This window comes from Pantherophis guttatus, chromosome 2, assembly GCF_059756535.1.
Source record: "Pantherophis guttatus breed Tessera chromosome 2, ASM5975653v1, whole genome shotgun sequence".
Taxonomy (NCBI): Eukaryota; Metazoa; Chordata; class Lepidosauria; order Squamata; family Colubridae; genus Pantherophis; species Pantherophis guttatus.
This window is the reverse complement of record NC_142064.1, coordinates 190,120,409-190,133,312: the sequence shown is the minus strand read 5'-3', so window position 1 is coordinate 190,133,312 and position 12,904 is coordinate 190,120,409. Positions and strand designations below refer to the sequence as shown.

At 39.5% G+C, this 12,904-nt stretch overlaps 1 protein-coding gene across 6 annotated transcripts in view; it reads right to left on the bottom strand.

The window, feature by feature from the left end:
- P4HA2 (prolyl 4-hydroxylase subunit alpha 2) overlaps nucleotides 1–11,323 on the bottom strand; it is a 53,601-nt gene extending 42,278 nt beyond the window's left edge. For 4 of the 6 annotated variants that reach the window (XM_087883650.1, XM_034404478.3, XM_034404499.3 and 1 more), the window contains exons 1-2: nucleotides 11,216–11,323; nucleotides 10,579–10,625 (exon numbers count right to left, since the gene is read on the bottom strand). The gene's annotated coding sequence lies outside the window, so the exon portion shown is untranslated. The remainder of the gene's footprint in view (nucleotides 1–10,578; nucleotides 10,626–11,215) is intronic. The other 2 variants (XM_087883651.1, XM_034404485.3) reach the window with 1 other exon arrangement.
- Nucleotides 11,324–12,904: the final 1,581 nt, after the last annotated feature.

Genomic DNA, 12,904 nt, shown 5'->3' with positions numbered 1-12,904 from the left:
CTGATACAACACTTCATTAATTTTAGCCCAAATGAAAAATTGTGTCTCCAAGTTCATATTGACAAAGGGTAAAAGTCAGAATCACAACTCTATGCCTGCCACATGTAAAGAAATAATTTAACATTTTGAACATTCTGATTGTATGTTGCACAGAAGGAACTTATACACTATTAGCTAGAAACTAATGCCATTTCTTGATGGCAGTTTCTCAAAAGGAGTTTAAGAAGCCGTACAGTTTCTCAAATCTTAGCTATGGAAACATAAACATCCTGAAAGTTCATATGTTCTCCATATGTCTCTGTTTATTCAAGTTCACCTGTGACCTGAGATTTAAGGACAAAGTGCACATGAAAACACTGAAACTCTAGAATACTTAACAGTTTAATCCACAAATATGCAATTTTTTTCCTGATTGAGGGGAAATGCTCTATATTTTAAAATTTTAGCTGCAGACCATACTCCAGAAAATAGAGCCAAAGCAAAAAAAAAAAAGTTCTGATTTGGTGTAATTAAAATTACTGGCGAAAATATAGTTAATGTACTTCATCCTAATGTTTTTAAAACTTTTCTCTTTCTGACATATTAAAAAATTATCACTTTTACCACTGAATCCATCCCAAACACATTACGGACACCACTTGCAACTCTAATCCAATTGGGTGTCCCAATTCAATTCCCCTCCCAAAAGGAAAAGAAACTGGCAATCTTTGTCTATTAAATGCCATTATATAAGTCTAGCACGATTTGAAGTATCTACTTCATCTTAGGCATAAGGAACGAACTGAGTTGGAGCTAAATGAATCAGACTTTACAATTAGAAGTGAAAAGACTTCTGCTTATTTCAAATTCAGAATGACCATGAAGTTGAAAAGAACATGAGCCTTGACTTTAACAAATAATATAAAAAGCAGTCTTAAAATAATATATGGATAGATTTCCTGGGACTTGCCTTTGTTATTCTCTAATAAGAAGCAGGTGAGTGATAGTACTGAAGCCTGAACTCTATAATTCACTCACACAATCAATGTTAAACTTATCATGTTCAATGGTGGCAGAACACTTCATATATTACATTTAGGAGCTAAGATGAAATTACTTTTGACTATGGGATATTAAAGCATGTTGGAGTGGGAATTTAAGAAACCCATACGACACCATGGTTAACACTGTGGTGATGGGTAATACCTAGCAATTAAGGATGGGGATGTGTTTAGGGAAGTATTCATTGCAATTCTATTCTCCAAAGCACCTGAGAGCAGGACAAGAAGCAATGGATGGAAACTAATCAAGGAGAGAAGCAATCTAGGGCTAAGAAGAAATTTCCTGGCAAAATAGGGAATAGGTGGTTAAATAGGGGAGAAAGTGGTAAAAGAGAGCATAAATGAAAAGCAAGAAAATAATATTGAAGGAAAAGGAATTGAATGCAAAAAGCAGTTAGATGATTTCACTGGGATTTACAGTGGCAAAAAAAGAGTGGATGGGGGGAACATCCCCCCAAAAAGAATCAATCAAAGGATAAAGAGGGAAATAGTGGAAAGAGATTAGGAGAAAGCTTGGGGAGAACTATATCTAAAAGTGAGAAAAAGGATTCAGAAGAAAAGATATAATAAATATAAAAAGAAAAAGAAGAAAAAGAAGAAGTTAAGAGAATGGGATAAAAGGAGAAAATTTTCAAGAAGTGGAATTTTGGAGAGACTAAGAGAAAATGGTTAAAGAAGGGAAGATTTGTGGAAAGGAGGAAGGGAAATAAGGCAAACATTAGTAGATTTAAGGGAACAGTATTAATATTATTAATTGTGGATGGTCAACTAAGTTAAAGTGTTTTTATATAAGATTTGAATATGATGATGTATATTGCCTATAGTAAAACAAAATAGCAGATGAAATGTGAAATGGCAATTTGGTTTAATTTTGAAGACAATTTAAACTAAGAGACAAAGTTGAAATGTTAAAATGGGATGGGGATTTTGAGAAATATATTCAGTAATGGAGAAATAAGATAATTAATTGATGTTACTGTAAGAGATTAGGAATTAAGGGCGGATAGTGATATTGTTTATGTATTAAGAAGAAATTAAGATAAGATAAAGAACTATGGAAAAAGAATATTATGGCTGAAATTGGAAACATGTAAAATGGACCTGAAAAAAAAAAAAAGAACCATATGGCAGAAGCTGAAATAACAAGATATGGTGAAAAATGATTAATTTTTTATAAAGGATTATATAAAAGAGATGAGTATGGAAAAAATGGGAAGATTGGAATAGATTATAAAGATTAATATGTATAAGATGTGACCCAGTCAACACTCTGTTCATAAATATGTATGATGAAAGAAAAATTCTAATAAAACTTGTTTACAAAAAATAATAAATAAATAAATTTCCTGACAGTTAGAACAATTAATCAGTGGAACAACTTGCCTCCAGAAGTTGTGAATGCTCCAACACTGGAAGTTTTTAAGAAGAGATTGAACAACCATTTGTCTGAAATGGTATAGGGCAGTGATGGCGAACCTTTTCGGCACCGAGTGCCCAAACTGGAACCCGCGCATGGGCGACGGAGCGATGGAAATCCGAAGACCAGCTGGCTGGTGCGCATGCACACGCCAGCCAACTGGTCTTTGGGATTCTGGCAATGCACACCCTGGAAGCCAGAAGAGCAGCTGGCAATGGCGCGCATGCCCACAGAGAGGGCTCTGTGTGCCACCTCTGGCACACGTGCCATAGGTTCGCCATCACGGGTATAGGGTTTTCTGCCTGAGCAGGCGGTTGGACTAGAAGACTTCCAAGGTACCTTACAACTATTCTATTCCTATTCCTATGCTATTCACAGTAATTTTTCTGTAAATTGTTTCATTGTCAAACAAATCCAGGCAAATTGTTTCCGCAGGTTACTATTGGTGAAACCTGTGCTTAAATGGAAGGAATACAGAATAATATTGAAATAATAAAAAATTCATTCAAACGCTTCCCTGACCACTTCCATTGCCCTTCTAAAGGAGAAGAGTGCTGCCACACCTTCAGATGCTGTTCTTTAGCAGTCAAGAATGGCACGCTCATTCTCTCCTCCTCTCAGTGATAATGCCTGAAGAAAGTTACTATTTTAAAAGCCGCACACAATATTCACTTACACATGGATTCAGAAAAATCTTGATTGGGTGAAAAGATCCTTTACAAGGAGTAGCAATATTTTTCCTTATAATTTACCTTATTGCATCAATGTCCAAATAACATTCCAAACCTTTAAAAGAGTAATTACAGTATGATCAAAATCTTGCTTTTGCATAACCACTACTGTGTTGTCAATAGAGAAAGAAAATACCCAGATAGAGGGAGCACAGCTGGATAGCAGCAGAAAAATATGTGTTTCTCTTGTGTTTTCCATCAAATGAAAAAAAAAAACAGGGTAAGAATTCTACATAAAACTCAGAGTATAGATGTAAAATTGCCAAGGATTCTGGAACAACAGAAAAAACATTTTCTTCTGTTTCTTTTTTCTAGAGAAAGAAAGAAAATGGGCAGCAGGAGAGACAATAACATTTAAGCATTTAATTTATAACACCATTGACAGATATGCTTTGTTATGAATTTACTTTAAATATTTTTGAAATAGTGATTCATGCTGTAGAACTTTTGTTGTGCCTGTTATGTTATTTTTGCCTGCTTATTTAGAAACAAGCAGGTAAAAAGAAATAGCAATAAAAATGTGCCATCACCATTGTACCAAGATTGCCCCCGGTTCGGAGCAGGAAGGAATATATAGTATATTTGGCCACATGAAGTAAATAAAGCAACATAATACATTTTTAATTCTGATATTTCTATTTAAAATCTAATCTAAAACACAATGTTTTCTACTGCATTTAAATATACAACTATGCATAACCAGTAAAAGCATCCCTGTTAAATGATTACCGTATTTTCCGGCGTATAAGACAACTTTTTAACACATGAAAATCTTCTCAAAAGTCGGGGGTCATCTTATACGCCGGGTGTCGTTCTCCTGTAACCAGGCAGACCAGCCCAAAAGGTTCTGACGAGCTTTAAATGACTCTGGCGATCCAAGCTCTGACAATCTGCTAATCAGGCAACTCCGCTGGGATTGCCAGAGCCATGGAGAAGGAAAAAACTTTTCCCCCTCCAGCTTGCTTACCTTAGCTGCTTACCTTGCTTCACTTTGCCTTGCTTCGCTTGCCTGAATCCATTCCATCAGCAAGCCTCTCCCTGCCTGCAATCAAGCAGGCAGGGAGTTGTGGACTTCAACTCCCAGAATTCCACAGCCAGCAAAACAAAGCTGGCTGAGGAATTCTGGGAGTTGAAGTCTACAAGTCTTAAAGTTGCCAAGGTTGGAGACCTGGGTAAGTTTTTTTCCCCTTTGGGATCTTTAAAAAAAAATAGTTAATTGGGGGTTTTTTTAGTTGTTCTTTTTTAGACCTAGCCATTTAAAGTTTAGGAAGTTTTAAATTTAGCTTTCATATAAAAATAAAAATAAAATAATATTTGTGCAGCTTTCTGAGATTTAGTGTGTTTTTGAAGTGTTTCACTCTAACTACACAAACACACAAAATCTCACAAAGCTGTATGTGGAATTTTGGGTGTGTAAAGTGTAAAAGTTGGGTTTTTGGGCTTTTTGTGGCTGTGTGAGGTTCCTGCTTGTTGCAGGGGCCATTTTGGGTCTAGCACAGCTGCTTTTACATTGCAGGTGAGCCAGCTGTGTTGTGTTGTGTGTATAAAGTGTGAAAGTTGTTTTTTTGGGCTTTTTGTGGCTGTGTGAGGTTCCTGCTTGTTGCAGGGGTCATTTTGGGTCTAGCACAGCTGCTTTTACATTGTGGGTGAGCCAGTTGTGTTGTGTGTGTGTAAAGTGTGAGAGTTGTTTTTTTTTTTGAGCTTTTTGTGGCTGTGTGAGGTTCCTGCTTGTTGCAGGGGCCATTTTGGGTCTAGCACAGCTGCTTTTACATTGTGGGTGAGCCAGTTGTGTTGTGTTGTGTTCTGTGTGTGTAAAGTGTGAAAGTTGTTTTTTGGGGGCTTTTTGTGGCTGTGTGAGGTTCCTGCTTGTTTCAGGGGCCATTTTGGGTCTAGCACAGCTGCTTTTACATTGTGGGTGAGCCAGTTGATGTTTTTTAATTTTTATTTGGTGTACGTTGGAAGAGGGGTAGTCTTATACGGCGAGTATAGCCCAAACCCTATATTTTAACAGGAAAATTCGGGGGTCGTCTTATACGCCCAGTCGTCTTATACGCCAGAAAATATGGTAAATGCCAGACCCAAAATCACAGGTGACACAGAATACTGGTGTCAGCATTCTGATGCTGCCATAAAAAGGCGAGGCTTGACTTTTCACCTACTTATTTCTTTGTAGATAATATCCCCTAGGAGATGAGATGGTGGGGGGAACATTCCTATGGGGTGAAGTCAGAAGCTGAGGAGACTGACTTGGAAGAGGGCCAATGAGAAGATGAGAATTGGGGAACGGAAAGGAAAGGGTTTGGAGGTCAGAGGGTTAGTATCGGCTACGACTAAGTCGGGGCCAGGTCTGTCATACTCAATAAATGGAATACTTCAGCAAAGATTAATTGTTTGGGAGTGCAATTTATTTGAGATGACATCGAAACATGACAACTGGTTTCAAGGGTATAGTCAATATTGATTCCGTGAAGAAGTGCCTGCTACATAAACAACAATTTCAAGTTACATGAGTTTAGAAGCCTTGCTCTAAGCTTCCACACTTTTTTAAAAATGGAAGCAGCAAGTAGAAACAACTTCATTCAGAAACTACACTGTGGCTCATGAATTCTTTATTTTATTCTTTCATTTATACCTGCCTTTTGCTTCTATAAAGTCCCAAACCATAAAATAAAAAATGCGGATGCTCTGAGTTTGTGCAGCTCCAGTGGAAAATAATCTGATTGCTTAGAAGAAAACTCTGCTGAATTCAGTTAAGATTTACTCCTATATAAATTACACATAGAATTGCAAACTAAAAGAAATTTCAATGGAATGTGCAGTTTAAAAGATACTGTTAATGCCTTATGAGTAATTAAAGTGAGAAGAGATAACACTAAGGATAATTGATATTGCATGAGAATGCTGTAAACTAAAGAAAACAAAAGCAACAATAAATGTATTCTGAAAATCTAAAACATTTCAAAATTAATCTTTGGGAGTCTCAAAGAACAAATTGATTCTTTTTAACTAACTTTGGGCCACATTTGAATGTATTGCTCAGCACTGAATATTACAGTATGTCACAGAAGTGAGTACACCCTCTCACATTTTGTAAATATTTAAGTATATCTTTTCATGTGACAACACTAAAGAAATGACACTTGGCTACAATGTAAAGTATTGAGTATACAGCTTGTATAACTGTAAATGTGCTGTGTCCTCAAAATAACGCAGCACACAGCCATTAATGTCTAAACAGTTGCACAAAGAAATTAACGAAGTTTGCTAAAACTGAAACTGCAGTTTCTAATAAAGATGCAATCATAAAGTTATAGGATCAGAGACTGTATCTTGTTAAAGAGAAGGGTCCTCTTGGTGCAATTTTAGATGCACAACTGGCAAGCAAAAAATAAATCAGCTTAAAAACCAATAGCAACTAACAATGTGAGACCATACCTCCCTCTCTCTACCTCCCTCCCTCCCACCCACCCACCCTCCCTCTCTCCTCTCCATCTCTTTCTCTCTCCTCCATCCATCCATCATCAGAAGGCACTGGCCTTTCCCAAAGTCTTTAGAATTTACAAGCTGTTTAGCAGCATACCCACAATTCTTACTAAAACCAAATATCTGTGCTAATCTCTTAAAGCCAACAGCTTTACTAAACGTTTCTCTTTCCCCAAGATTACTGTCTTCCAGCTGGCGTCTTGCTCCAGAATTGAACATTGCATCTCTAAAACACTACACTCATCCTTTCCGCATGCCTGCATCACCACCTCCCATGCCAAAAGTTTAATGCACATCTGCAAACAATTAAACAACTAAATGTTAAACAAACATTTAATCCTTTTGTGCTTTTTAAAATAAAAATATTAGGGTATGTGGTGTCTCAAATGCTTTTTCAAATACCACGGAACCATATACCAATCATCTTATGAGTTAAACTTAATAAAGTTAGTAACCTTGTAACTTCTTGGCCCTGAAACTTTAAAAATACTAACACTGGATTAGTTCTGGAAGACATTTTAAAGCAGCAATAAGTTTTTGTTCTGATGACTTTAAATTTGGTTGTTCTATCTTTCTCCTTTCCCCAAAGAAAAACTCAAAGACAAATATATGAAGAAATCTGGTTGATTCAAACTGCAAGTATGAAAAGGAAGCTAGTCATGTTCTCCATCTAGAGCTAGCCAAAATTTTGGAGAAGTAGATATGTAATTGCACTTGTTGGTCACAGTCCAGTGCAAGATTCTATCAGATATGTCTATAAATTACTTTGGAATATTAAAAGATTTTCAAGAAAATCATATTGAAAATCGTTCTGTAAAATCTCAGCTGTAAAAACTTTGGAAAGACGTCTTAGCTGAAATAAGTCTGGTTTTAATCTTTTCCTGAACATGGAACCCTCTAGGTTACTAATAGTAAACAAGCTAAAATAGAGGAGACTGATAGAATGACTCAAAAAAAGAATACTTTCCATTTGAATTTCTGTGCATTAATATCAAATACAAAAATGGCATTCTTGTCATGCAAAGAAGAATGCAATAATTACTTAGGATATTAAGCAGTCTTGAAATGATAATCAAAATTCGCTTCAGCTTCCAACATTATACTAAGCATAAATGGTTTCAAATCCTAGTGCCTAAACTCACATTAAGCCAAAACATTTAAAAAATATGCCACTCTTACAACTTTCTGATACTTTAAATCCAATTTTAACCAAAAACCGCAAGGCGGCAGAAATATTTATTCTGTATGTTTATAATACCAATTAGGCCAGGATTATGCATTCTGCATCTGAACTGCAAAAATATATGGTTAACAGGAAAAATAACAGGAAAGGCATGAAAAACTACAGTTGGATTTTTGCAGTAGACATATAGTATATTCAGTTAGAAGTAACAGATTTGATGAATTGGGGTATAAAAGGGAAACAAATTGAAATCAGAAGTAGTAAACAAAATAAAGAGGAAGAAATATGCTTTGGATATTTGTATATTTGCTTACTCATTAGAATCTTACAATAGAATAGAGCTGGAAGGGACTTTGGAGGTCTTCTAGTCCAGCACTCTGCTCAAGCAGAAGACTCCATACCATTTCAGAAAACTGACTGTCCAGTCTCTTCTTAAAAACCTCCAGTGAAGAAGTACCCACAAGTTCTGAAGGCAGGCTGTTCCACTGGTTAATTGTTCTCACTGTTAGGAAGTTTCTCCTTAATTCTAGGTTGCTTTTCTCCTTGATTAGTTTACAGTTAGTTTAGTTAAAGCAGAACCTCTATGTCAAAGTTTGAATCTGTCTATAATGTAAACTTACATTATACTTCAACAAATTATTGTTAATCTATCAAATCATATTTTACTAAACAAATTTCATTTTAAAAAGGTTCTAGTTCTGCTTTAGGGATAAAGTCAGCTGGGTAATTTTGGCTAGTCAATCTCTCTCAGCCGTGGGAAGGAGGCAATAACAAATTTTGAAAAACTATACCAAGAAAATTGCAGTAACTACTCCATGCAGTCACCAGGAATCAACACTGAATTAAAGGCATATGCACGTACACACAAACTCTTTGAATTTCACCCATTGACGGAAGTTCCATAAACAAGTAATGTTTACAAAAAGTTTTTCTTAATAAATAATGTTTGTTTGTTTTGGAGCTGACACTGTTGATTTTTAATCCTGACTTCATGTTTTTGGAATGTAGGAAAGGCAAAAGATAAATCTGACAGTGAAATATGCCATCTGGATGATATTCTAATTCACGGACTTCAAAAAGATGGTCATAAAAGGGACACAGAATGTGGTATCTTGTAGCACAGCGAAAGTCTCTTCCCCAAATATCATTAAAGCCATTATCTTGTATGCAGCTCTCCATACCCAACAATTAGATCCTAGAAATGTATTGACTAGCTTAGTCTCAGCTCAGTACTGACGTGCAATACCAGATTGTAAATTGTTTCTATGGAGTTATATAACGTAATGAAGTCCTAAAATGGAACTCAAACCTCCACGTTCATAAACCAAAACTCTGCTGCACAGAGCAATTGTTAAACCACGGTGATTTATCCATGGGTCACTGAATAAACCATAGCTGGCTGCACACACATTAAGCCAGAATCATATCTACTTGGGAAATCCTAATGCAACAAGACACCCTCTCTGAAGCACTTCAGAACTGGAAAGTGGAAAGCGGAAAAAGACACACACCTCACTGTGATTGTCAGAATTTCTGGCTTTCCCCCTCTAACTTCACTTTTGACATTATCCTGCAACAGGGGTGGGCAACTGTGGCCCTTTTGCAACCTGTGGACTTCAACTCCCAGAATTCCTGAGACAGCTTGGCTGTCTCAGGAATTCTGGGAATTGAAGTCCACAGGTTGTAAAAGGGCCACAGTTGCCGACCCCTGCCCTACAAGAACTCCAGAGACATAATGTATATATTTAGAATAACCTTCACCTCTGCTCAGATTAAACATAATGAGTAAATTAAAGCCACGGAAGGAAAAAGCCTTTGTATCGCTACCGCACCAGGGTTTCTCTCTAGTGCCCTACTTTATCGGAGGAATTGACAGAGGAAAAACCACCATTGCCCTGAAAGTCCCAAAGGTGCTTTCTTTTTTTCAAGAGGCAACTGGACTTTCTGGTTTTTCTTTGAAGACGTTTCGCTTCTCAGCCAAGAAGCTTCTTCAGCTCTGAGCTTTCAAAGAAAAAAACCAGAAAGTCCAGTTGCCTCTTGAAAAAAAAGAGGGACAACCATGACCTGGATGACTGAGAATCTCCATAGGACATTGCCTTGAATTCCTTTCTCTTTCCCAAGGCACAGCTGATAAATCCACTTTACTGTTTGCTTAGATTAGGAATTGCTCGCTGCAAGGGCAAGACCATTTGGCTGCCTGCCTGCCTGCCTTCTGGAACATCCTTCACAAATTGGGAGATTAGATAGGACCCACTTCTTTTCTCTCTCCTTCCTAGATTACCATGTTGCTTGGCCTCCAATGTCAACTTGGCTCCTGAAACTTGGCTCTCCGCCTCTCCCCCTCATCCCCACCTTCTGCGATGTAGCAAATCGAAAACCTCAGCCTACGTGCGGATACACACGACTATCCTCGGGCAAAAAAGCCTTCTGAAGCGCAGCTTGGGTCAGGGCGGGTTGTGGTCGTTTTTCCCACTCAGGAAAGCGGAGAGGAAGAGAAGCGACCACCTTCCCTTGGGCCAAGGCTCTTGAGGGCGGCAGGACTTAAGCCTGTCCCCGCGCGGTTAAAAAGGCTTTCCCAAACTTTGGACTTCGCCTCACAAGTCCAACAACATTCCCCGGCCGGGGCTTTTCCAGAAATATCTTTCTTGCCGCCGACGCCTTCTTCTTCCTCCCTCCCTCCCTCCCTCCCCGACATCGCCCCCGGGCAGCGTTTCCAAGCGTTACCTGGAGAAACCACCGTGGCTCGCCTCGTCCGTTCTCCGGCCTTTTACCTGAAAATTAAGTTAAGCAGGAGTTTTTTTAAAAAAAATATTATTATTATTATGGCGCGGAAACATTGCAAGGCTGCAGCCGGGTTCGGCGGATGAAGTCATTTTTCCCAACCCCGCCGTTTCTCCGCTGCTCCTAACCAAGCTACATTAAAAGCGTCGCCGGCAGGTCGGGGGGTTTCGCCGGCGCGCGGTTCCTATAGCTTTGCCATGCAGGGGTTTGCAAGAGCCATGCAGGGGATGGCTTTGGAGGCATCCTCTAGACACGCTCGCCTTGGGCGCAAGTGCCGCCGCTTCGCTCAGGGGTAGAGACAGAGAGAGAGACGGGAGGGAGGGGGTGTTTTACCGCTCGGCGGGCACGTATAGGATCGCGCGGCGAGCGCCTCGCAAGGGCAAAGGAGTGGGGGGGGAGGGTGAGGAAGAGGGCGCATGTCAGCGGGAGACGGGTCAGTTAGGAGCCGGGAGAGCTTGTGGGCAAGCAGCAAAGCAGAAGGAGAGCTGGGGAAGCGTGGGAGCAGCAACAGCTCCGGGGATGGCGGAGGCTAAGGCGCAAAACAAACGCTGAGTCTGGCGATGCGACGGTCGCAACGTACAAGGAATCCCACAGGTTGAACCCTGAGCCCGGGGAGAAGAAGCGGCGTCCGCGCCTAAGAACAAGCAACGCGACTCTCCGCGCTTTCTAGAACAGACCCTGCCACTTCTGGTCCCGCCCTCCCTTTGCTGATGCACTTGGCGTTCTGCGCTCCTATTGAGCGGTTGCCACGTCGGAAACCCCGCCTTCTCCCCCCCTCCCCCCACCACCCGCGCTTCTGGCACAAAACCTAGGAAAGGCTCAGGCGATACCGTAATGCTTCCAAGAATTGCACCTTCAACTTTCGAAACAGCTGAGCCGGCTGGGAATATAGTTCCACCATCTCGCCTCGTCTTGCAACTGTTTTATCTACTAATGGACACGTTTACTTTACAACGTGATGGTTCGATGTACCTAAGAACAGAGGTGGAATTCAGATTTTTTTACTGCCGGTTCTGTGGCCTGGTGGGCGCGGCAGGGGAAGGATACTGCAAAATCCCCATTCCCACCCCACTCTAGGGGGAAGGATATTGCAAAATCCCCATTCCTACTCCACTCCAGGGGAAGGATACTGCAAAATCCCTATTCCCACCCCACTCCAGGGAGAAGGATATTGCAAAATCACCATTCCCACCCCACTCTGGGGCCAGCCAGAGGTGGTATTTGCTGGTTCTTCGAACCACTCAAAATTTCCGCTACCGGTTCTCCAGAACCTATCAGAACCTGCTGGATTTCACCCCTGCCTAAGAACTCTTATCGACAACAGACTTTTCCGCAGAAGAAATGGCGAGAAACAACCAGTGTAAATCTGCGGAATAGGCCTATGTGTCTGGTTCAAGTATGCTCCTAATGTAAGCATGACTTATTGAATGAACTGTTGTCCACATCAGTCTAAAGTGCTGTTTGTTCCTCAAGACTGGCTTCATCTGTCATACTAACTAAGCCATAATGTGGTTGAGTTCTCTTGCAATGTATGTACCGTAGTAAGCCACTGATTTTGTTTTGTTTTTTAATAATTTTTATTAACGTGGTTTTCAACAGAAAAACAATTTTAAGTTGAATGTAAAAAGAATAAAGAAGAATAGTAAGGGAAGAAGAGCCTTGGTAGGTCAGGGGTTTAAGGCACCCTGTTATTAAGCTGGTTATTAAGACCAGCTGCCTGCAATTACTGCAGGGTTCGAATCTCGCCAAGGCTCAAGGTTGACTCAGCCTTCCATCCTTTCTAAGGTAGGTGAAATGAGGACCCAGTTTGTGGGGGCAATAAGCTGACTTTGTATAAATATACAAAAGGATGAAGGCTATTGCTGAGCACATTGTAAGCCGCCCTGAGTCTTCGGAGAAGGGCGGCATATAAATCAAATAAAAAAAAAAAGAATAAAAAGAATTTGAAAAGAAAGACAAAGAAACAAAAAGAAAAGCTTACAAAAAAAGTGATCTGGATTTTCTGGACAGTGGTTTTGAATGCATTTTTTAATTCTCTCTCTAATTTCCTTTTTTTCATAATCTACCATTTCTAATCATCAAGTCCAAAATCAGAAGTTCCTTTTTTATCTTTTTTCAGCAAAAAGTCCATAACAGTTTTCCAGTCATTAATAAATGTAGAAGTTGAGCTTTTTCTAAGCGGAAAAAATCCACTGATTTTGAACTGAAAGGTATGCTCTTAAATAGACCTCTGTTCTGATGGCTTCAAAGCAATTCTTCCATTTTAATA